A 26,503-nucleotide genomic window follows, 5' to 3' on the forward strand; every position below is an offset into this window, starting at 1 on the left:
CCCTGCTCGCCACAACTAGAGAAAGCCCGCGTGCAGCAACGAAGACCCAATGCAACCTAAAAAAAAAAAAAAAAAAAAATTAGTCTCCACGGCATAGTCAATGTTGGACTACAGGGGCTCCAAGTATCACTTAAGCTGTTTGAAAGACACGCACTCCTAATGCTCATCGAGCACATGGGCACAGCTTTCCCACATTATTTTCTGGTCCTCAAGAGAACAAACTTGTTTCACAACCCTGAGGTTTGGGGCTCTCCTGTCTAGGTAAGAAATGTAACTGGAGTCCCCTTCAAGTGCTTTCCAGAGCAGGTGGCAATGATTTCAGGCCAAAGATTCTCTACTTTTAGCTTTCTCTAAAAACAAAGCTATTCATCTCATTAACAAGCAAATGGAGAACAGTGCCAACATAAACACTGGTATCTTCTGCTCTCCTACAAAAATTCAGCGTAATATCAATAAAATGTAATATAATCTATGGGGCGCTTTTTTGTGAACACTTAAGCAGGGCTTTATTGAGGCATCCTGTTTTACAGTATTACACTTTTTTAATCTGGGAAAATACATATAACCTAAAATTTACCATCGTAACCATTTTTAAGGATATAGTCCAGTGGCATTAGGTACATTCACACTGTTGTGTGACCATCACCACCATCCATCTCCAGAACCCTTCATCTCGAAAAACGGAAATTCTGTACCGGTTAAATATTAACTTCCCATTCCCCTCTCCCCCAGCCCCTAGCAACCACCACTCTACTTTCTGTCCCTAGCAATCGGACTATTCTAAGTACTTCCTGTAAGCGGGATGGTACAGCAGTGGTCCTTCTGTGACCGGCTCACTCGTCAGCACCATATCCTCCGGGTTCATCCATGGGGTAGCGGGTGTCTAATGGGCACCTCTTTACTTTTCATGTCCCAGGAAAACAGCTTCAGGAGAGAAACGTAGAGCCAGGTGCTCTTCACCTGTGAAGCCCTAAGAATGGACGGGCTAAATATACACCACTGTGGTTATGACAGGAAGAGCCTGACCACAAAGGCCCCTCCAGAACGACGAGTGTCGCCAGCCCTGCAGAAGGCTGCCGTCAGCCCCCTTCTCCCTGGTGCAACCCTCAAACCTTCAGCGCTGCCCCCCAGCATGTGAGCAAGGGGAGGTGTGAGCCAGGCTGCCGGCACGTCTGTAAAATAAGTCAGGGTGAAGTTTCACCGAGGACCGAAATTTTCATCTTCAGTGTCTGCTATAGGCTATCTTTAGGGCTTTGAGAAACGAACGTCAATAGGAAGGACTGGCATGGAAAGAGGGACGCTATGAGTAAACATCAAATTAATGGCCCCGTTACATTTAAGGCAGTTCTGCTATCTTAATGGCAATACTAAATGGCATGGTAAGGATTATGGCTTGCTCCATAAAATAGGGCATTTAGTATATGATCGTTTGTAGCAGTTTTTGGCTGTTTGGCTCTTTTATGTAATCCTTACTTTTCTAACTAAATTGTATGTTTCACAAACAGTCTTTGAATTCTTTTATGTCCATCATGTTCTACTCTCAAATCAATGTCCACAATAAAGTAGGTGTTAGATTAAAATATTATGGGTTGATCAAAAAGGGATTGATAGGACAATCTAAAACATAAAAAATAAATTGATTAATCATCCAAAAAAGTGGTTAAACCAGGTAGTATTTATATCTTGGTGGTTAAAGGTAAACTTGTTCTGAATTAAATGACAATACATTTAACACCACTGACTTGGAACCTGAAACATGGTAAATAATCCATCACCTTTAAACCATTAGTAGTAGGACCATTATTGCAATGGACTGAATGTGTTCCCCCCAAATTAATATGTTGAAATCCTAAACCCCAATGTGATGGTATTGGCAGGTGATTAAGTCGTGAGGATGGAGCCCTCAGGAATGGGATTAGTGCCCTTATAAAAGAGACCCCAGAGAGCTTCCTTGCCCCTTCTGTCAAGAAAGGACTCAGAAACAAGATTGTTGTCTATGAACGAGGAAGCCAGCCTTCATGATACACGGAATCTGCCTGCACCTTGATCTTGGACTTCCCGGTTGCCAGAACTGTGAGAAGTAAATGTCTGCTGGGCAAGCCACCCAGTCTGGGGAGCCACTCAAAGAGACCACGACAGCTATGAATGCACTTTATGCCCATATCTTTAACTCTTCCGGTTCTCTGACCTACATTTGATTAGGCAATTTCATAACTGAAAAGGAGTTTGTCTCAGGGCAAGTCCTAGAGAACAATGCTTGATTTTATTTTTTATTCCCTTTCAGATATCCTGTTCTGTTGGCAGTTATCAGTAACCAGTGGTGGCTCACTAGAATAACACAGATATCACAGATTTTAGTCTCAAGAAAAGGAAAAATTAGAAGAATGTCACTCAATACATTCAATTGGATACTGATCTTCTGCCACTGCTTTCCATGGGTCAACCCAGGGCCACAGGGCAAGGGAACTCACTGATGGACTTCGTACTTTCAGGCATTTACAGCCATAAAAGGAAACGAAATTGAGTTATTTGTAGTGAGGTGCATGGACCTAGAGTCTGTCATACAGAGTGAAGTAAGTCAGAAAGAGAAAAACAAACACCATATGCTAACACATATATATGGAATCTGAAAAAATAAAAGGTTCTGAAGAACCTAGAGGCAGGACAGGAATAAAGAGACAGACATAGAGAATGGACTTGAGGACACAGGGAGGGGGATGGGTAAGCTGGGACAAAGTGAGAGAGTAGCATGGACATATATACACTACCAAATGTAAAACAGATAGCTAGTGGGAAGCAGCCGCATAGCACAGGGAGATCAGCTAGGTGCTTTGTGACCACCTAGAGGGGCGGGATAGGGAGGGTGGGAGGGAGACGCAAGAGGGAGGAGATATGGGGATATATGTATATGTATAGCTGATTCACTTTGTTATAAAGCAGAAACTAACACACCACTGTAAAGCAATTATACTCCAATAAAGACGTTAAAAAAAAAATGCATGTGTGACTTCCATTTCCAGTTAAGATACAGGGTACATGAAAGGCCTTTGATCTCATGGTAACAAGAAATTTCACCTGGACAAAATGAAAACATACTTTTCTATGAGTCTAGGAAAGAGGAATAAATACAATGGAGACTTAATGATCCTAATTTCAACAAGAAAAAAAGGCCTTTGCAGGCGAGCTGAAAGCCCATGGAGGTTCCATGTCTGAGGGCTGTGCCCTGCCAGCCTGGATTGGGGAGGAGGAACCCTCAGAGAGACTCAGCAGGTACGGGAGAGACAGACAAGCCTGACACAACAGTGGGAACTGGTAGAGGAGACTGGAATCCGCAAGAACAACAAGTGAAAAGCAAATCACCTTTCCCAGTAAGTCTGCCCCAACCCCCAAAAGTATCAGAGAAAGTAACGGTATAAAGTTTAGAAAACAGAGAGAAATCACACAGCCTATACATTCTTATGATGCTTCCATCTCTGAAACCAAAGGCAAATCAAAAATAGCTAAAACTGTAGTCCTACCCTCTCCAAGCTGAAATACTGACAAAGATGAAAAAGGCAGATTAGGTGAACTCAAACTAGTTAGAAGTGTAACTCTGACTTTAGCTCGATTCTGAGGGATCTGAATGTCCACTTCTCACTCCACCCTTGCACTCTCTGAGAAGTGAAACAAAATATTATATTTCAATCTATTACTTTATTCACAGCCCCAGGCATACAATTTTTAAAATTACAAAACATATAAGTAAATAGGAAACTGTGACCGATAATTAAGAATTAACACAGTTAATAAGAACAAAATCTCAGATGACCCCATTAATGAAATTAATAGTTAGTACTTTAAAAGAACTATAATAAATATGTTAAAGAATTTATAGGAAAATAAGTATATAATGGGAAAAGAGATTAATTATTTTAGGATACAAAAGAAACTCTAATATAGAACTAAAAAAAATCTAGGACTAAAAATACAATATTTGAAATTAAAAATGTACTGGATAGACTTGCTAATTGGACATTGCAAAAGAACAAGTCAGTAACCTTACATTTTCCAAATTAAACAGAGAAGAAGAACAGGAAAAAATGAACTAAGTATCAGTGACTTGGGAATTAGTATCATTTACTGTGATAAAAAAATATGGTAATTAGAGAAGAGGAAAGAGAACAATAGTATTAAAAATATTTGAAGAAATGTGAATAAAATGTACGAAATTTGATAAAATCATCCCACCAACCCAAGAAGCTCAATGAATCCCAGGTAGATACAAGGAAAACCAGACCTAGGTACATCATAGTCTAATTGCTGAAAATACAACATAGAAAGAAAAAACTTTTAAAAAGCGGCGGTGGGGGGGGGGAAGACACACTAGGAACAAAGATAATGATGGCTAACTTCTCATCAGGGATAAGGGAAGCAGAATGGAACAGCATAGTTAAAATGCTAAGAGGAAAAAAAAAAAGCTACCATCCTAGAATCCTATACGTGGCAGAATTACCCCCCCAAAATGAAGGCAAATTAAATAAGTTTCCTGTTAAATGCAAACTGAACACTTTGTTACTAGCAGACCCACATTACAATAAATGACTGAAAAAGTTCTTCAGGTTGAAGGGAAATAGTACCAAATGGAAAAACTCACATATATACAGGAAGGAATGAAGAACACAGAAATGATAAATGTGGGGATAAATGTAAAAAGGTATCTTTTTTAAAACTTTTTTTAAAAAAGGTAATTGGCTGTAAAGCAAAGCATAATAATATATTGTGGAGTTTATAGCATACGTAGAAGTAAAATATATAACAACAGCACAAAGTATGGGAAGAAAGTAAATGGAAATATATAGTTGCAATATTCTTAGATTAAATGTTAAGTAGTAACATTAATTCAGTGTAGACAATGATTTTATATATATGTATATATACCCCTTGAGCAGCCAGTAAAATATAAAACCAAACCTTGGCTAAAAAGCCAAGGAGGCAAAATAAAATACTAAAAAATACTTGATTAATCCAAAATGAGGCAGGAAAGAAGAAAAAAACACATCAGACAAACAATACAAATAATAAGAGAGCAGACTTAAAATCAGCCATATCAATAATTATATTAAATGTAAATGGAGAAAATTCTCAATTAAAAGGGAGAGTTTGTCAAGACTGGATAAAAAAGCAACATCTAACTATATGCAATTTATAAGAAACATCCTTTAAGTGTAAAAACCAGGTAAGTCAAAAATAAAAGAATACAACATATATATATATTTATAAAATATAGTAATACGATATATACTATATCATGATATATAATATATCATGGTACATGATTGTGTGTATATCCATAGGTATCTGTGTTTATATATCTAGACATACACAGATGGATATAGATAGATATCACGCACCACAAATCATAAAAACTGGTATGGCTACATTAAGATCAGAAAAAGTAGACTTCAAGACAAGAAGTCTCCCCAGAGATAAGAAGGGCACATTACATAATGATGAGTCAATTCAACGCAAAGACATTAAGATTTCTAAATGTATATGCACCTAATATAGAACCTCAAACTAAATAAAGCAAAAATTTACAGAACTAAGGAGAGAAATAGACAAATCCACAATCATAGTTGGATAGCTGGAGATTTTTAGCGCTCTTCATACAATGACTGATAGAAGTAGACAAAAAAATTGATAAGGGTATAAAAAATTTGAATATATTGGTTTGAGCATTTAAAAACATAATAATTAACTAGTGTTCTTTTCTAAATAAACTTGAAATACAGAGCAATCCTTAACACCAAAGTACCTTTTTAAAATAATTCTTAGGAATTTACTCTTTATGGTTTTCTCTAGTTCTAAGGAAACCCAGGACATTAATACTGGTCTGGGCTCTTGTGTTCAGGTATTTCTCAGCTTTTGGTTCCAGTATAAGTATCAAATACCTCATTAGCACCTTTCAGCTATTCACTCAAATGAAATATCAAATCAAACCAAACGACAAATACCAAATCAAATCAATTATCAAAAATCAAATGGTGTGTTGCTTTCCAAAATACTGAAGCTTCTGGGTATCTTCTTTCACAATTTATTTTTTAGAAACTTTGGAAATCTTTTAAAAGAAAATACTCCTGTAATGTCACTCAGAACTTTCTCAATAAATCCTTTGGTCTTCATGCCTCTCACCCCATACATAACCTCCCCTGTCCCCCAATTCTCCCACCCACACTGAGACAAAGTCCCAGCCTAAAGCAAAGCTAGGCTCTCAACTCCACCAATTCTCAGTACCCCCGAGGCCTTTCCCCTACAGATAAATAACTCTAAGGTGGGGCTCGAACTCTTTGTTTTAAATATGTGCCTCGGGTGATTCTTATGAAAAACCAGTTTGCGTTTAACTCTACCTTTACATTTTCACATGGAGGCATATAAACCCTCAGCCGGTGCTCACCAGCCACAGGAACCGGCGCAAGTCAATTCACCTCCCTCCACCAGTCTCTCCTCTGCAAGATGGAGACATCTCCACCTCGCGGGAGGAAGGGGCGCGGTGCAAAGCCTTAAACCTTGTAGGTGCTCAGCCCTTCGTCAAAGGAATGATGAGACAATGCACACGATGAACAATGTGACCCCGCATCCACACTGTGTGGCTCGGAAGCGCGGAATTACAGGACGAGGTGCAAGCCCTGCACCTGCCGCGCTAGGTTTCTCCATTCCCCGACTCTTTCTGCAGCTCAAGCATTTCACCTCACACAGCAAATCTAGACTACCAGAAGCACCTCAGGCTTGCTCTGCCATTTCACGCCTTAATCCCTTGACTTGGTCCTACCTACCTGGCTAGAATTTCCCTCTGAATCTCTCCCCGACCAGCGGCCTTCCGCCAGCCCATCCCTTCACCTACCGAACACCCACCCACCTTTCCCTAAGAGGTAGGAAGATCTGACTGGGCCCAGATGGGACCCTCTTCAGGAAAGCCTCCCTGGGCTAGATCCCTCCCACACCTGCGCATCTGCTCAGGGCATCGTCTCACTGGGGGCACGGAACGTGGTGCCTGGCACTTCCTGGCACAAGGTGGCACCTCAGGACAAATATGTGGAGCTGGGCAGCGAGCCAGTCTGGGACACCGTGAAGGATCACCCGTCTGGTGCTTCCCTGGCCAAGAAGTTGACCTCTAACCAAAACAGTTCAGAGAGTGCCAGGAAAGGTCCCAGGTGAGGGTGAACCCAGCTCTCCCGACCCACCTAGAGCAGCATCAACCCACCTGCCACCCAGCTGGGCCACCTCAGATGCAGCTCCTCCAGGCCCTGTCCCACCTCCAGGGGACTGTGGACCCAGCAACCCCCTAGACACCCGAATGCCACAGAAATGTGAAGATGGGAAACCTTTATCATTTGGGGACACTACGTTTTGGGGTCACTCGTTATGCAACAGTAGATAATACAGATTTTACTTCAACTCCTAGTGTTCTTTTTGCCCAGTGTAATCATTTATCTAAAAGTATCTATTTCATAGATAAAAAGATCATCAAAGGGACACAGAGAATACATGTTCTGGTTCCCTCTGGCCACACTCACCAAAGAGACAGCCGATTGCTCAGATTCTAAAATAGTTTAAAAGATACCCTAGTTTCTGTTTTGTGAGGTACTCAGATTAAATGGGTCAACTATATAATTAAATCATAAAAATAGAATGCATTGAATGATATAATAAGAAATAGTTCAACATTCTATCTATGAGTCAAATTTGTTTCCAAATGGGACTTATTTTAATTATAGAATATACATTTCACTAGATGTCACTTTAAATCCCTGTAACTAAAAAAAAAAAAAAAAAGTTTCAGCTCACTGAGGGCAATTTTACTTAAGGACCTAAGACTAAATTTAGAAATTATCTTCACTATATTCAATTAAATATAATCAATTTAATAATACCTACATTAATTTTTGTTGAAATTAAGAAAAAGTGTTCCAAGAATGTAAATTTTATGTACTCTAAAACAATTAAAAAAGAACCAAGCTGTCTGAAAGCAGGAACAGCACTAACGCAGCTAAAAAAATTAAAATTCCCAAGACAAGGATATTATTTCATAAAAACATTTTTTTAAATCTAAGGAAATAAAGTACATTTTCACAGTCCAAAGTCTTGATATTAATTAACAAAGATATCTTATACTCACTTCATTTTAAAATATTTTATAAAAGCTGAATATGCTCCAAGAACAGATTTCCATTAAAATTTTTTTCTTTTAAAATAGAATATGAAGCTCATAGTTTTGCTTCCAAATGTCTTAAAATGCTTAATAAATGGTACCCGCCCCCAAAGCAAACCATAAAGGAACTGATATTTTAACTATGAAAATGCACAGGAACTAAAGACAAATGCAAAGTGGCTATAGAAATACATAACACATCCTTGGCTAATTAAGCAGAAGTGTTACATTAAAAGTTATCCACTCTGTTTCAGATTCTTGGTGAGAAAGTTAAAACCTGTGACACACAGGTCATCTCCTCAGGGTGAGCTTTTATAACACTTTCTGCCTTCGCAACATTTTGCCTATAAGACATCCACCCTCAATCACCCTCCCTCCAGCCCAGGATCTTGCAAAGTTTTCTGGTGCCTGGGGGCTCTCAAATCAAGCACCAGGCATCTTTAAGAATGAGGACTTCCCCCAGATCAGGTTCAACATCACCAGGGAATCCATTAAAAATGCAAATTCTCAGGCCCTCCAGGACCCAGTGAATCAGAAACTCTGGGAACAGACCAGCTATTCGTGTTTAACCCTCCAGGTTAACTCTGGTGTGCTAGAGTCTGGGAATCACTGGCCCAGATCAAGGGCTCCTAAAGCCACCTGCCCATCACTGGCACCCCCAGAGGCAACCTGGGCGCTCCCCCAATTTCCCACTAGGATGCTACAGAATCCCAGGTGTCCTTAAGGGGCCCACGGTGGGGACCACTGGAGCAGGTAATCTTGAAGGGCCTTTCGAGGAAGAACTGTGACACCAAGTTCACCCTAAGAGTTCCCATTTTGCTTGGCCCTTTGCCAAGCCAGAGAGAACAGAGGGCAAAAGCATGACCCTGCACACAAGAGGCCCGGATCTCAGGGCACAGAAAACCCCCGTGCCCAGGAGACACAGGTCCCGGCCTCCTTCCCAGCACGGGAACAAACACTCCAGAGCTGAAGGCCGCTACTTCGCTCCTCTTACAAGCATTTATCAGTTTGTCTTGGTGTTAAAGAGAGACGTGACCTTGTTTTCCAGCAACGTGCCCCTGAGACAGCGCCCTGAATAGACTCTGTTAAATCTACTGTGGAGCCGACTCAGAGCTTCTAAACGAGATGCAATAAACCCAGAATGAGAAGTAAAAAAAAGATGGTGCTAGAAATGGCAACAGCAACAGCAGGTTATGGGTGAAGCCGACACGTGTCAGGATGGAAATAATCTGGGCCTCGGCGTGGGAGACAGAGAGCTGACTGTCCAGCCCCTTCTGGACCCCAGCCCTCCCATCCCATCAACAGCCCCTCTAGGCCTGGGGAGGGCGGGTGGGCAGAAGGGACAGCCCTGGGTAGAGCGGACCTCAGGGCCTCTGGGAGCAGCCCCGGGCAGGGAGCTCCAGCCGGGGAAGACAAAGGTGGGGATGTTTACTCCACCCCGCCAGCCCAGGTCGGGGGTGGTGAGATGCACGAGCCCAGGAAAGGGAAGGCCAGGCCAGGAGGGCAGTGAGGACCTCTCTTTCCGCTCACGGCCAAGGCCACAGCCCTGGCTCCTTGAGTGCAGGCACTAGACCAGCTCTGCCCCTCGCCAGCACCTGGAAGATCCCACCTCAGCTCTCGGCACCAAGTTAGGTGGGACAGTAGAAATGCCAACCCCGCAGGCTGTTCTGAGAAAGGTATGGGATAACCCCAGGGGACCCGGAGCATCCCCGCACAAGCACAGGAGCCCAGAGGCCTGCCTGCCGGGCACTGCGACCACCCAAACACGCCCAGAGAGGGCCCCGTTCATGGCCCAGAAACATAACCAAACTTCTCCTCGAGATTTTCTACTCAAGAGATAATTAGGTTGTAAGAATCCTGCCCCTCCCTTCCTCCACACAAAGGTATCAATAAGTCCTGTAATTTTGAATGGAAAAAAAAAAATGTAACCTCTAAATATTTTTCTCATCTACAAAAAAATACATAAATAAAAAATTGGAAAGCTGCCCACTGCTGATCTAAATAGGTAATATGAAAGCTTTGATACAAATATAAAACTCCTACCTTCCCAATGTAAAGAGTTTAAACAACCATTAAGAAAGCGTCTAGTTTTACTTTAAGCCTTGCTTTCTTTCACAAAAAGATGTGAGATACCTTCAAGAAAAAAGAAAATAAAATCAGAGACAAACAGAGAATTAAAATTTCAGGACTTAGAGAAAATTAAAGCATAGAAACAGGACAAGATAGAGAAGAAACCAGCCATAATTTCCTACTAAGTTGTTATAGTCGAGCTTCAATTTTGCCTAAAGTTTACCGTTTATCATCAAGTGATTTGCCTTGCATGTTTTTTTTTTTTTTTTTTTTTTTTTTTTTTTTTTTTTTTGGCTGTGCTGGGTCTTCGGTTCGTGCGAGGGCTTTCTCTAGTTGCGGCAAGTGGGGGCCACTCTTCATCGCGGTGTGGGGACCGCTCTTCATCGCGGTGCGCGGGCCTTTCACTATCGCGGCCCCTCCCGTTGCGGGGCACAGGCTCCAGACGCGCAGGCTCAGTAGTTGTGGCTCACGGGCCCAGCTGCTCCGTGGCATGTGGGATCTTCCCAGACCAGGGCTCGAACCCGTGTCCCCTGCATTAGCAGGCAGATTCTCAACCACTGCACCACCAGGGAAGCCCCGCCTTGCATGTTTTTGACAAATTTGTAAGTGTGTAAATGGTTGAGCACACTGAGTGATAACGATGCGGGACATACTGACAACATCTCCACCAAAATACAGGCAAAGGTGTCATGTGGCCGCTTCTGGAATATCCTCCAACCACAGTGGAGAGCGGCATGGACCAGAGGGCTTCTCCGTCAGGAAGGCCATTCCAGGAGGGTCTAAGACGACTCCTTGTCACCTAAACTCTGCCTACGGCTACTTCCTACACACATAGGAGATGAACTCTGAGGGAAGCAGAGCAGTGGATGGGCTGCAGAAACATGAGAAAGAATCTCCCACAAGCTTCAGATTGTTAAGAGCTCAGAAGGTCCATAACTTTCACCTAAAGTTCAAAAACCCTGACCAGACGCAGAACCATCCACTTCTGTACGGATGCAGCCAAACAGGTACCTAGTGGGCAAAGCCAGAATGTTCTTTCAGAAACAACAGTTTGAAGGTCACTCTAGAGGTCAGGGACAATACATCATTAGTCCTCACTCCCAGCACCCAACCAACGAGGTGCCTGGGCACACAGGCCCTCAACACACGTGCTCGGTGAATGAGTTCCAGACCACAGCTGGCATGGGTAACCTTTCCCAGACTACCAAAACCTGGTCAAACTTGACATCTTCATAAATGACCTTCGTTTATGAAACAAGCTCTTTGGGAAGACTGAGAGCATCCCCCAGCCTGTTCCCGACACCACCATCAACATACGACATTCTGGGAACTGCGTTCAATCAGCCACAGACACGGCCACGCCATCAACCACAACTCTACGTTCCCTAAATTGTCCTCGAGCTCATCAGAGGAGGTGTTTCCAATATGAATCTACAGAACTGTTCTGATCTTCTAGCCTCGTAACCTTACGAAAAACAAATGACGTTGGCCTGGCATGATTTGTTCTTCGGGAAACTATCCTGCTTTTAGCTCTGACTACTTCCTTTCCTACGAGCACTCAGCCATCAGTTCCACACTGTGCTGTAGGATGTTGCCAAGGATGTGAAGGAAAAGCAATGAATCGTAGAGTCTAAAACAGCACCCTCCCAGGGAAACAGAATGCAAGCTGCAAACGTGAACCGTGTACGTTCTTTTAAGTTTTCTTGTAGCTGTAGTAAAAATTAAAAAAACAGATGAAATTATCTTGATGATATATTTTACTCATAAACTTGATAATATATTTTACCCAATCCGTCCAAAATAGTATCATGTCAACATGCAACGTAAAAAATTATTCATGAGCTATTTTACATTCTTTTTTCAAGCAAATCTTCAATATCTGCTACTTCACGCTTAGAGGATATAGCAATTCAGGCCAGTCACATAGCCAGCGGCCAGCACACTGGACAGTGCAGGGCTAGGATCTCGTGGCGTTTTCTGAAAACTCAGGGCATTTATTTTAATTCTGGCACCCCCTGTCTTCTCCACGATCTCTCAGGATATTATCAATAGTGCTACCTTGATCCCATCTGCAAACTCCCTCCGCACCTGAGAGGCCCTTCACCTCAATCTTGAGATGCAAACCACTTTCAGGGTAGCAGAGTGGGCTAAGAGTGAAGCAAATTCTCACAAGAGGCTACTGGTTTGGATATGATTCCCACCCCTCTATCGAGTGACAAGGCAGAGATATACTTTTACGCCTTTGCATTCACGTTACTTGAGCATCATAAAAGGCGTGATTGTTTCCTCTGTTCTTTTTATTCAGACCACATGAAGTCAAGGAAAAGAATTAGAGAGGAGGCGTGACAGAGCCTTTTAGAATGACCAGGACTTCACGAAGCAGAGAGAGAGGAAACACCAGGTGCAGTGGACGGGAGGCGCCCAGGGAAGGGGCTGGAGGGGCCCTGGTGCCAAGTCAAGGAAGCCTGGACGGTGGGTTAACAAGATTTTGTCCTGGGCACCTGGGCGGGCCCTGGAGCGGCTGAGCAACGTGACAGACCGGCGATGCAGCTAATTCCGGAGAAAGTGCAATAGACGCAGGAAAGGGAAGAAGGCCGAGGTGGGGGTATCAGCCAGCAAAGAAGAGAGGATGGAGGCCTGGGGGTCGGTCTCAGTTGACCGAGGGTCGGGCAAGGTACATCAGGAACGCAGAGCTGGGCCGGGCAGGAGAGACATTTCAGAATCAGATGGAGGGGAAAACCCAGAGAGGATGTCAAAGGGGACGAGGGTCCTCACTTCAGGACGGGGTGATGGTGAGCTAGGCATCAGCCGGCAGGAGCACAGGCTGAAGAACACCGGCCTGCCTTCCGCCGTCAGTTCAGATCAGCTCAGATGCAGGGGCGGGTGCAGAAGTCACCCCTTCCCAAAGGTAAGCTTTTCATGGCTCCTACGCGGTCGCTTCATTAGACCACAAAGCATTTAACATCTACGAGCACAGACCGAAGTTGTCTTGCTTGCTACGAGGTTTGCTATTTTAGGTCTGAGGCATTCACGCTCTTATCGGTAGAAGGAAGTTTCTTACAGGAGCTTTGCTGCTCCTTTTCAAAATGCAAGAAAAATATACTTTCTGACATAATATTCTCTCGGTATTACTTTTTGTTCAAAGAGGGGATAGAGGGGCCAAAAAGTAACGGTAAAAAGAAAAAGGGACGAAGCTTTATTTTTCTCCTAGAATAAAAAGACGAATCTTTGCTTCAGGGATGCTGCATTCCCCACGTCAAGTGGGCAACACCGTGAATCACGTGACCCCACTCGCAAGGAACACTGACAATTTCAACAAGAGCAACAGGACATTTCAGAGGATGGACGCGGGTGGAAGCACCCTGAGGTCACGTCAATTCTCCATGATGGGCAGGAACCTGGGGTCAGAACTGAAGAAATGAAGTTCTAAGAGATGGCTGAGATGAAGATGGAAGTTCTAAGGGAGGTGGCCCATAGGCTCGGAGCCACCCAGAGCTTCAGGACGAGTGAAGATGCGACGCCCACCCAACCTGGTAGCAGCGCGGTCCCTGGCAAACAGCAGGCACTCAAGCATGCATGTGTTGAAATGGAAGTGGTGCCAGTGACTAGCGACACCCCTAGTCCCTGCATCAGCTGACCAGAATCTGAACACTGGTTTTGGAAAACAGCTCAATGAAGCATGGCGTCCATGTCCTAATGGTGAAACGTGGCAGGTGAGAAGATTTTAGCTCTACGTACCTTGGCCTCAGCCAGTTTTATCTAAGGAGATCAGGATTCTAGATAAAACTCTCCTCTGGGGTCTAATAAAGACCTGAAAGTCAGCCTACTGGAACCTGCCAAGGCCACCCACCGTTGTCAAGGTCACCAGGCCCTGTACCAAACTGCTGCCCGTGGTTGCTTCTAGTCTCAAACCAACTCATAATCCAAACACGGCCAGATAAGGAACCTCAGGAAAGCCCAGACCATTCTAAACAAGTCAATCTAAAAGTGACCTCTGGGAGAAATTAAAGTTTTAGTTACAGGCAACTGATCAGTTATTTGCCTCTTAAAGCTCAATGTCACTGAAAAAAATAAGCATAAATGCATCAACTATTTCAACTAGAAGATGGCAGAGCCATCACGCAAATACAAAGAATATAGGTAAAGTGCTGAAAAGAGTGATGGAACGTACTAAACACTGTGTAAGGGTCTGACTTGATAATGATATCGTTATCATTATCATTGATTACACAGGCTAAGGCAGGGAAAAATCAGAGGTATGAATAATCCTATAAAAAACAAATATTGCACTCAATTCCTTCCTATATTCACTAGGTTATACAATAATAAATAGTATCTACCATCAAATCTAATAACTACCTTCTGTTGAAACCAGAAAAATGTATGTTTTCAAGTTTCTTCTTTCAATTTTGTTTTTAATTGGAGTACAGCTGCTTTACAATGGTGTGTTAGTTTCTGCTGTACAACGAAGTGAATCAGCTCTACATGTACATACGTCCCCTCCCATCTCAGACCTCCTTCTCCCCCAGCCTCCCACCCCCATCCTACCAATCGAGCTCATCACAGAGCACCAAGCTTTGAGACATTTCCCTAACAGGTTGAAATCTTAAGACCAAATAAGAGTGAGGGGAACTCTCTTAACAAAAGGCACCTATCTCTCATTCAGGAAAAAAAAAAAAAAAAAGTGAGGCAGTTCCCCGGTGGCCTAGTGGTTAGGATTCCAGGCTTTCACTGCTGTGGCCTGGGTTCAGCCCCTGGTTGGGGACCTGAGATCTCACAAGCCGCAGCCCAAAACAAACAAACTGGAAATCAGACATAATTATACAGGGTAACTGCTTTAAACTTGAACGTAAATTGTGTCGGGGATCAGCCATAAGGTGGAGACTTAGGCCTCCGTGCTCACGGCTGTGAAGGTCATCTCCATGGGTGTGGGCTACACCAGGACCACACAGATAGGGAGAAGAAGGGGTGTCAGTGACACGACTGTGTTTTCCTCGTGCAGGCGACACTCATGCGGAGAAATACACACAGTGCCTCCATCCCTGATGAACTCATTGTCTCACTAAAGGAACCAGGAACCAAGAACACATCAGAAGATACAGCGATCAACTGAATGAGCGCCGGAAGTGCTGGCCGGCAAGGCACAGGTGCAACGTTGCAGGTCCTGCTGGGAGAGTCTTCACGGAGGCGGGTCCCTGGCCTTGGCACTCCGGGGGGCAGTTCACTGAAACAGGCTTGGGAAACAGTAGTTCTACAAAACGTTTTCACAACAGCCCATCTAGTTCCTGAAATGCTTTGATTATACTGCCCACGTGTCGGGGTCAATTTTACGCATCAACTGGACTGGGATTCGAGGTGCCCAGGCATTTGGTTAAACGTGGTCCTGGGTGTGTCTGTGAGGACGTTTCTGGATGCGATTAACTTTCAAATTGGTGCCCTGAGTAAAGCAGGTGGCCCTCCCCGGTGTGGGCGGCCTCGTCTCATCTGTGGAGGCCCTGAACCCAACAAGAGGGGGGAGAGGGGGAGGGAGATCTCTCTGCCCGGCTGAGCTGAGACCCGGGTCTCCACTCGCCCTCACACCGGAGCTGAGCCCTCGTCTCTCTGGGGTCTCCCACCTGCAGATGACGGATCCTGGGACTTCTCAGCCTCCAAAACCGCACGAGCCAATCAACTCCTTATAATAAACTTCCTTGAGATCAAGACCAAGATCCTATTGGTTCTGCTTCTCTGGAGAACCCTGACTAACACCAGGGTTAACACCAGATAGGATAATAAATACTATCTGGTAAAATGAAAAATCCAAATTAAAATGAAGATCCTTAGGTATTTCCGACACAAAGCGTATAAGGATGTTTGATAACATCTTGGCGTGCTGAATTAAAAGGCTTTGGGATGCAGTCTCTTTATCATTAACTGAACTCACCTAAACACTTTTGGGGAAAGATCCAAAGAGAGGACAGAGCTTTTCAACAGCTGAATGCTTCATGCTGAAATTACTCTGGAAAAAGCATGTGGAAATAGCAATGGGGGATTAAGAACCAAAGCGGTTCGGTCCTGTGCCAGTGGATTCTGAAAGGAAAAATACCTGTGGGAGAAACCCGATAAGCACATCAGGCCACGTGAGCTGGAACCCTTCAGTGCTGGAGCGAGGGCAGGGCAGCTTCTAACTGGGTAATCGTGGACCGTGGGAAGCTCACACTGAACACGGGGCTTAGAGCTGGAGAAGTGAAGTTCTCATATACATACACACACACACACACACACACACCCCAACTATGTGACATGTGTGGGGCTCCCATCACTTACATGGAAAGTTCTCTTAAAACCAAATTCCAGACTCTACAGATAAACCGCAAATCTCCTCTAGCACGACCTAACAGAATATTCCAACTTCCCACAGAATATAGATTTATATGACTCTATAATACTCTCCCCCTATAAGAACGGTAAATATAAATTCACTAACAAGGATTAGAAAAAAAATCTCTGTTAAATTAAACAATGATTTCTCTTCTTCCTTCATGGTCACTGAACAAGAACAAAATTTACAGGGAAGAAAAACATCTGATTCTTAAAAATCACAACATTCCAATCAGTGATCATTTGAATGAGCACCGGCCAGGGATAGATTAAAAGGATTTGAAAAATCCCCAACTCAAGTTAAGTGTACAGGGAAACTCCCAATTCACCTTGTTCTAACGATGTAGTCAAAACACAGAAGTGCTGTCAGGATTCACTGGTATTTCCGGACACCACTGAGTTTCCCGTTTCACCTGTCTGTTTCTGACCCCCTAGTGGAAACGGTGGCCCCCTGGTAGCCAGGGATCAGAAGATGATAGTTTGCACGTGTGCAAATACATAGGCTCACACATCTAGGATGGAGGAGTGTCTGCACAACGACCTGAAAATACGTCTTTACGTTTCATTCACTAAACTTCACCCAAAGATTACAGTCAACAAGCCAGTACTGGGAAGGATTAAAGCCTGGAGAAGAACATATAAATATTCTTATTTCTAAAATGGGTATGATTTCCTTTTGAAAAATACAAAAATATAGAATCAAAATCAGTGCACCAACAAACGTCATTATAATGGGACACAGCATCATTAGTGACAAGATATGACTTGGAAACGGGGGGTGGGGGGAAATAACCCACAGTCCAGAGCGCTGACTAGGCAGGTCCACCAGGCTGCCGGCTCTGGCCCTGATTTCAGTGCCCGCTTCCGGGGGGGAGCAACGTGACAAGCATGGTCCCTTTCGCAGCGGGTGCACTTCCCCACATGTCTCCTTTTGTGGTTTATAGAAGGAGGTGGGTGCCTCTAAGCTGGCATCTCAGGTATTAGGCAAGCCCCCGCTGACATTTATGGAAGACGAAGCAGGTGACACCCTCTGAAGTGCCGGGGTAAAGCCATAAGCATGCCCCACTACCCCAAGAAACCCACGTTTCCAGATACCAATTCTCCCTCTCCTCTGACCCCCGTCCCCAAAATGCTCTCTCAAGGCCGGCTTGGAGCCTGCCCGCTGGACCCCGGGTTTATACACCTGGGCTGGAAGGCCCATCATCTCAGCACAAAAAACAGAGCCAGAGAAGAACCCTGCCTGAGGACAGGCCTTTCTGCTGTGCCTTTGGCTCCCGCGGGAAGGACCCCAGAGTCAGCAGTGTCATCTGCACAGTCGGTTGGTAACTAAGCCCCGTCCCAGGCCCTGCGGATACAGCAGCCGACATGACAGGGACCCTCTCAACCAGGAGAAATGTACTAATAACAACGTCTAAACAAAGTACACAATTTCCCTTAGGAATGAGGGCTGTGAATAAAATAACATAGGACTGGGGGACACGGAGCGGCTGGAGGAGGGGCAACCTTAGCTTCAGCAGTCAGGGTGAGTCTCTGAAAAAGTGCCTTTCACCCTGTTACCCGTGTGATAAGAATATACAAGACGGATGGAGGGACGGATGACATCCACGAGACAGTAACACCCAAGCGCAACCAACCTCCACGGAGTACCCGGCACCGTGCAAGCATCTTCCTCCTAAAACCTCACAACGAGCCCATGAAGTAGGTCCTGCAGTTTTCCCCATTTTATAGATCGGGATACTGAGGTTCCAGAAGCCTGGGTAACCTGTTCAACCTACAGAGCTGATCTTTGCACCCAGACGGGCTCAACTATAAACGCGCCCCCTCCCAGCCCCTTGGGCACTGACTTACCTATTTGCTGGGACAACTAAGTGTTTGGCCTGGAATCCCCTCAGCGGTGCTCAAGCCCTCACCCTGCCCCGCCCCCAATGGGGTAACAGACAAAGCTCAGAACTCCCAAGGGATCTGCCACCCATTCTGAATGTGCTCACGGTGTCTGTGACTCCCCTTGAACCTGACAAATCCGGGCTGTCCCAGTCTCCTTGATCTCTGACACCATCAGCCTGCAGTGCACCTGGAAGCAACGGCATCTACAAATACCTTCTCATGTGGTTTGTGAGAATCAGTAAGACCACTTGCACAGGATGCAGGTTACCACTGCAGCTTCCAATCCAGAGGTGGGCTACAAGGAAGGCCCTGCTGACCTGGTTCTTCTGCCACTGTCTCCTGTTCCTCACAAAGGCCACAGGGCCTTTGCACAGGCTGTCTGTCCTCTCTGCCCAGAGGCCTTCCAGAGGTTGCCTCTTTTTTTCACATATGTCTCAGCTCAAACATCCTCCATGAGGCCCTCCCACACCACCCAGCCCAGATGAGAACACCACCCTCACTCTTGACTGCAATCATTACTGCTTCAAGTTAGCTTTTCATTTGCTTGTTTCTTTATCATCTATTTTGCCCCACTTGACACTAGGATGCCTTAGAGAGGCAGGGACCTTGTCTTTCCTGGGCACTGCTTATCCCCAGCACCTGGCACACAATCAATCTATAAATATCTGTTTAACATAACAATCATCGGGACTTCCCTGGTGACGCAGTGGTTAAGAGTCCGCCTGCCAATGCAGGGGACACGGGTTTGAGCCCTGGTCCAGGAAGATCCCACATGCCGCGGAGCAACTAAACCCGTGCGCCACAACTACTGACCCTGTGCTCTAGAGCCCATGAGCCACAACTACTGAGGCCCACAGGCCTAGAGCCCGTGCTCTGCAACGGGAGAGACCACCGCAATGAGAAGCCCGTGCACCGCAACAAACAGCAGCCCCGGCTCACCGCAGCTAGAGAAAGCCCACACGCAGCAGCGAAGACCCAACGCAGCCAAAAAATAATAAAGAAAGAAAAAATATATAACAATTAAAAATATATATATAGGGCTTCCCTGGTGGCGCAGTGGTAGAGAATCTGCCAGCCGATGCAGGGGACACAGGTTCGAGCCCTGGTCTGGGAAGATCCCACATGCCGCGGAGCAACTGGGCCCGTGAGCCACAACTACTGAGCCTGCGCGTCTGGAGCCTGTGCTCCGCAACAAGAGAGGCCGCGACAGTGAGAGGCCCGCGCACCGCGATGAAGAGTGGCCCCCGCTCGCTGCAACTAGAGAAAGCCCTCGCACAGAAACGAAGACCCAACATAGCAATCAATCAATAAATAAATCTTTAAAAAATATATATATATAACAATCATAATAGAAGAAATTACTAAATTACATTATTTCACATAATTACTTCCTTTTCATCACAGTCCAGTCAATGGGACATAAAACTTGCTGTCAAGAATGACCATTTTGAAGGAAATCAGTGATTCTTCCTGAAAAAGACAAAAAGATGCAACGAACTTCTAAAGGGGCCCTGAGGGGTAAAATGCTTCGCGTTACAACGTAACTACTCCAAAATTTCCCATATGCTTCCGAATTGTATTTTGAAAAGCTTTATCCGGAACTGGACAACTTCAAAACCCAGTGATCTTGCTCTGATGTATAAAATACAGCACAGAATCCTTATAATTCTTCTAGAAACTTGTCTGCCGAATGACGTATGGTTTCCTTGGGCTGAGTATTCACCTTTGAACTTCTCCGTAAAGTGTTTACAATTTTAAAAATCCCATCTTTAGCGCCAGTTCCACTTTAGAATTGTTTAATCGTACTAGAAAAAGGAAGCAATTTGTTTCACCTACTAACATTTCCTTAAAAAATTTTTTTTTTAATTTTTTAAAAAACAAGACTGATGTCTTCAAATGCTGTGTTCTTATGTGATTCTCCTTGTGAGACTCAAACCACAAAAAGTTAAAAATGTGAAAATCACATGCAGGCCCTTCTCACAAGTAGGAGGGAACCAAACATGTCAGAATAGGAGTGAATATGCATGACCTAAATTCATTAATGTTGTATTACAAAAGATCATCCGGAAACAAACCCCGGTTTAAAAACAGGATGAAAATGTATTCTGCAATACATTTCCTTGCCAGTAACTAATTACCTGCAATTAATTATTTGGACCATGACATCCATGAACAATGAAAAACTAAATTTCTTAACTACTATTCTCCAAAATCTTCCATGCAAATCACCCCGTAACTTATCCTGACAAAGTTCAGAATCAATGCTACATTTAGCTTCTTCGATGAACATTTTTGGGCATAATTTGTGTTCTCCTCTGAACAATTCTCAAGCATTACCTTTGTGTGTTTCTATAATGCTTTCAATACCAAACAAGATCACCATTACAACATGAAATCAGCTTTGCTTCTTCTGAGCTCCGTGACTCAGCCGAGTCACCTGCCTCACCTGCAGCAAGGACCCCGCGCTGGAGGAGTTAAGGGAACGCACCGTCATCTGTCTGGGACTGGACGGGGCCCCACGCCGGCCGCAGAGATAACTCCCATCACAATCCACAAAACCCTTGTTCCGAGCGCACCTCCTCTCCTCGGTGCTGTACTAAGTAGAATGAATATGTTTTCGTGATGAGTCATGGGTTTGCAGAGCTCCAGAGCCTTCAGCCTGAATTGCAATTCTCACTGCATCATACTGGGAGGCAGAATGGTGGTAAAAACCAGAATAAACGAGAATTCACCCTAGGAAGTTGTTGTCTTAATTAAAGTCAAGAAGCAAGTAGGTTTCTTATCATTTGTTTCTCTCTCCTAGAAGTTAAACACTGAAAAAAAAAAAAAGTCCAGGATTGTTGGAGATCCCCAACGCTCAGAACAGTCAATCTTACTCTATTATGGGAAAATAAGAGTAAAGGGTACAGTCGACTAAATAATATTTTGACAATGTTTCTCTTAACACCTGAAATACCCTGGTTCTCAGAGAGAAAAATCTGGCCAATATTCTTTAAAAGTTGAAAAGACAAAGGACAAACTTTTTTAAAAGTTTATTCCTAAGAAGATTGTTAGGAAGTGTCAGTGCAGACAGAGTATATTTTGGGGAGAGGGCAAGCAATGAAATTGCTAAAGGAATCCCTGCAGTTTTCCTTGAGCACACGGCTGTCCACCAGCATCATCCACAGCGCCATCTACTGCCCAACTATCCGCACAGCAGCCCTGGCTCTGCAGGGCCCCCAAGAATTAACGCCAAGCCTCAGCTTAGCTAAGTTAACTGTTTAGGAATGAAAAAGATGTCACTTCAAAGTTAAAAGCGGGGGCGACCTCAGAATGAAGGTAAACTCCTGACAATCTTTTCAAATATCTAGACAACAAACATAATCTTTTGGTTACTAACAGACAATTAAGTAGTTTTAATTTTTCTTGGCTAGTTACACTATAAACTCTGCTCTGCAGATTTTAAAGCACGGGTAAGATTTATACGTTCTGGTTGATGCATGTGTATACAGTACATATATTTATCTTTTATTACCTTTTGACATGGTAGGAGTTACCTAACCGCTGTTTATAGCAGCAACGCGGAATGGAAAGTATGATTTTCAACCTATAGAACAAGGGGATTCGGGGAGGGGTTCAGAGCCCAGGTTTCTCCTAATGTCTAGGCTTTTCCTTAGACAGGTAGGCCCTTCAGGATAATGAAGTCTCGCGAAACGTACCGGCATACGACCCGGTGCAGGACTGTGTTCTCGTCCTCACAAATCTGCTATACTTCATACATAAGAATACACAGAACAGCTTGTCCGTCATAAGCAAAACAAAAACCCAACCTCAATTCTGATCTAAAATTAAACTGCAGACTTAAAACAGACCATGATTTAAAAGATCTGGGACTTAAAAAACCAAAACAACCATTTTCCAAAGAGAAAAAAGCACATGAACCGATAATACAAATTAAAACTAAAACCAGCTGGCACGTAGCACCGTGTTCCGTAGGGCACTATTCTAAGCTCTTTACAGATTATCAGGTTGTCCAAATACCATCTATAGTAATACCATAGATTAAGTACCATAGGGTAAGTCAAGGGAATGTTAACCCGAGGAAGAAGTCTGGCTTACCATTAACTCACCCTTATGTTAAAAAAAACTATGCTTAATAAATAGCTCATTGGAACGACCAGGGGTGGTGATGTCACAAAACAAGTACAAGTTAATACAGGTATTTTCCATGGAATGACTCTAAGTGTAAATTGGGGGGAAAAGGCTAAATAAATATCTTCACCGCCAACAGGGGAAATGGAGAAAATGGAAGTCATTTACAGTCATTTACTATTTATACTGCAAAAATGCTTAATCTACTATCATATTCCCCTTCTCAGAATCACACCCGTGTGTAGTCCTCACCACGCCAGCCATGCGGTGTTGTCACAGATGTGAGCCAGATTTTGCACAGGACGTGGCCGGGAGGAAAAGCGCAAAGTTAGCTTGCATCTCCTGCGGGAAATAAAGCCTGCTTGTTTTTGTGGCTCAATACATCTGAATACCAACTCGAAAGGGTTAAAAAGCCGGGCACCTGGCGTTTGCTTTCCACTCTCCAGAGTGATTTAAGCTTACACCGAAGTTCTCTCCGCTTCCCTGCCCGGCCTGCACCCTGCACGGAGGGAGAGCTGTCACCACCGTCTACACCCTGCCGCACGGGTTCTCACCACCAGCGGGGCCCCCGGGCTGGGCAACGGGCTCGGCGGCTCCCCCCAACCTGCAAGCGCTGGGCGGCCGAGTTCCGAGCTCCGCGGCGTGACGGGGCACGAGTGCGCCAGGGGTCACTTCATTCCATTTCAATCTGTACGCTTTCAAATAAAGTCGAGACAACGGAGACCACGGATGGAGCTGGAGGGGGCCACCAAAAACAAACTTTCGGAGCCTCCGAATCTGCATTTCTTGCAGGAATTCCCAGCCCGCGACGGGGAGAGCCCGATGCTCCCAAAGCACTCAGCCCCCGAGACGAGAGGCCCTGCGAGGAGCCCTGGCCGAGGGGGTCCCCGTCCCTCGCCGCCCCCCGCCCCGCGCACCCCGCCTGCCCGGCCTCCGCCCCGGCCTCCGCCCGGCCTCCCGCCGACCCCGGGCGCGCGGCGAGCTCGCTGCCCGGAACGCCGGCCGGCGTCGGTCCGGGCCATGCGGCCCCCGGGCCCGGCTAGACCGAGCCCCAGGCCGGGCCGGAGCGGCAGAGACGGACCCGGCGGCTCCGCGGCCGCGCGCGGCTTCCGCATTGTCCGCGATCGGGACGCGGCGCGGCCCCCCGACCCGGCCCCCGGCCCAGCCTTACCTCGGCCGCTCTCCCCGGCCGCGGGCTGTGCGACCCGAGCCGGGCTCCGGGCTCCGGGCTCCGGGGGCTGCGGAGACAAGGAGTCGGGGCCCGCGAGGGACGGGGGCCGGGCCGCCGGGGCCGCGGGAGGGCGGAGCGCGGACGGGGCCGGCCGAGGAGGCCTGGGGCGCGGGGCGGCGGAGGGCCCGGCTGGCGGCGGCGGCCGCGGCGGCTCGGTCTCCGCCGAGTGGGAGGGCTCGGGCAGCCTTCGCCAGGGCGCGAGGGAGGGAACTTGGAGCGAGTCGCCGCGGCCCCGGGCGCGTGGATCCGCCGAGTGGGCACGCCCCCGAGCGCCCCGCCCAGGCCCCGCCCTCCCACGGCCCCGCCCCCTCCCCTCACTCCCGCCCCGCCTCCAAACCCCCCGCGCTCGACCCCAGCTCCCTCCCCGGTGGAGAACCGCCGGACCTCCACCGCCAGGAAACCCCAGACCCGGAGCCTGTTTTGGGAGAGTGATGACCCGACAGTCGGCCCATCCAGATCCCGGTGCCTGACAACATCCTCTGTTGACTAACTTTCATACACTCAGACGGACCGCCTTAGTATTTGTAGACTAACCTTCTGAAGGCACTTGTAAGACTCCAAAAAAGATTTGAAGAAGACAGTAGAGAATGTAGAAAAAAAATCTCCGACCACAAGGTACTGGCCCTAGAGAAGGGGCCAGCTGATGTTTCAAAATCAAGTAAGCGTTTTGGGGTGCATCCTTATTCATTTCATATTGCATGGCTTGGTAATGCTTTTTCTTTAGATTTGCTTAATAACTTGATTGGGGTTTTGAGGGGTTTACTGTTTTAGGAAGATTAAACCCATTCCAGTTGAGTGTTTGCTACTGGGAATTCTAAAAGGCAAAATCTATATCAAAACGGTTGATTTTGAATGCGACACGAATTCACAACATGATTACTTCTCTAAAATATGTAGCAAAAATGTGTTTTGTATCTTTAGTACATTTGAAATACAGTTGCATTCATCGCATTTTCTCAGAAAGATCATCTATATTTGAATTGTATGACTCTTATTTCACTCTAGTTCAGAAATTATCAAATAAATAAAACTCAGGCTCCCATAATAAATTTTTGGTCATTTACAAGAGAACCATTTTAAGAAAGTGACATGATACTGGGTTTTCAATGGAACTTTCCTTTGGCATACTAACGCATTCCATGTGATCACAGATTATGTTGTGGTCTCCATTAACTCCAAAAGTCCTGTAACAGTAAAATGAAGTTATTTTTCATCATTCCCATGGCAAATGAACCAACTTCTCTCACTCCAAAGTAGTCTATTAAAAAATAATAATAATAATAACTTCTTTGCCCCAACAAGTTCCTTCTGGGAATTGCTCCGTGCTGTTGTGTGTGACATCCTACCCCCTGCCATTTCAGGGGCTCATGAACCAGGTCTGCTAACCAGAGTGCATCTCATAGCCCCCCCTCCAAGGGGAGGGGGCTGGCGCATGTTCAAAGGCGGGGAGGTCCTTTTTCTGAACTGATATGGCAGCTTCAGAGACCATGCCATGTAAGCCTACAGCAGCTGGAGGTAGCCTATTAGAGAAGAAAGCCAAACCAGAAGAAAGCCACCTGCGCCACGGAAACAGGCAGAGTCCTGATGACATTAACAAGCCCGTCCAGGCAGCCATCTCCGAAACCAGTCAAAACTCTTGGACGTCTGAGGAAATGCACCAATAAATTGTCTTTTTAGCTTATTCTATTTTGAGCTAGGTTGCTTTTCAAAATACTCACTTAAAAAGCCGTGGAAGCTCCCATATGACCGATGCTCTGAAAATCAGGAATGTAACCAATGAGTTGTAGCTTCCTTGTCACTTAAATTGCTTCTTCATAATAAAGTAGATACCAAGAAGTCCACTTACCAGGAAGCCCTACCTTGTGGCAGGACTAAGGGTCTCATTTAGGGAATTACTGTTGCCCAGGGTAGATTTCATATTTTCACATTGTCCTTCCCCAAACCAAAAATTAATAAAAGATGTGGTTAGAAAATGAGAGAGAAGAGAAAAACACATCGAAACTAGAACATCCCAGTAAATGTTTTTATCAATTATTCCAGTAAAAGGTGCTTTCATAATCCCGAATATTTGCTGATATAAGACCTTTCTTCTTTTCTGGACTCACAATTGTAGGGTCAGCTACAGACTCTTGGGGACTGGTGAGATTGGTTTGTTGTGCTGGAATTTTACTGTTGAGGAGAAGTAGGCCATTGGCTTATGCTTGGAATTCTTTTGTCTCACAGAGACTTTTGTCTCTAAAAGTATGTAAAAATATTTGACTAGTACCCTAATGAGCATTCACACACTAATCAGTGTGTTGCTTAACCATTACTCACAGGTCACGGTGAACACTAGGAGTGTTGATGGCAAGGGAGTGGGCTGGATGCGCCCAAAGGCATTGCTTTGAGCCTTTGATTCCAAGAGTTTTTTCTTATGGGAACTCTGATCTCAATTCAGAGTTTTCATCAGCCTTTCTTCACATGGATATGTACCCAGTTGTGTGGACAACTAGCGAAATTTCATGTATAAAAGCCCATGAGCCGAATAATAATATATCATAAACAGATCTGAGTCCCAGAAAAGAACAGTACACGGAGGTGAACCATCTCCAGAAACATGACAGGGCAGCCTCGGAGGAAAAGTAAAGAAAAAGTAGTTC

The 26,503-nt window shown here is 45.2% G+C and overlaps 1 long non-coding RNA gene across 1 annotated transcript; it reads right to left on the reverse strand.

The window, feature by feature from the left end:
* Positions 1 to 24,999: 24,999 nt before the first annotated feature.
* LOC132351995 (uncharacterized) lies at positions 25,000 to 25,735 on the reverse strand. The gene is made up of 3 exons (XR_009498562.1): positions 25,711 to 25,735; positions 25,583 to 25,618; positions 25,000 to 25,048 (listed from the first exon to the last, which is right to left on the reverse strand). It is a non-coding gene; the product is annotated as an uncharacterized LOC132351995 (long non-coding RNA).
* Between the last annotated feature and the right edge of the window lie 768 nt (positions 25,736 to 26,503).

The sequence above is a fragment of the Balaenoptera ricei genome, chromosome 17 (assembly GCF_028023285.1).
Source record: "Balaenoptera ricei isolate mBalRic1 chromosome 17, mBalRic1.hap2, whole genome shotgun sequence".
Taxonomy (NCBI): Eukaryota; Metazoa; Chordata; class Mammalia; order Artiodactyla; family Balaenopteridae; genus Balaenoptera; species Balaenoptera ricei.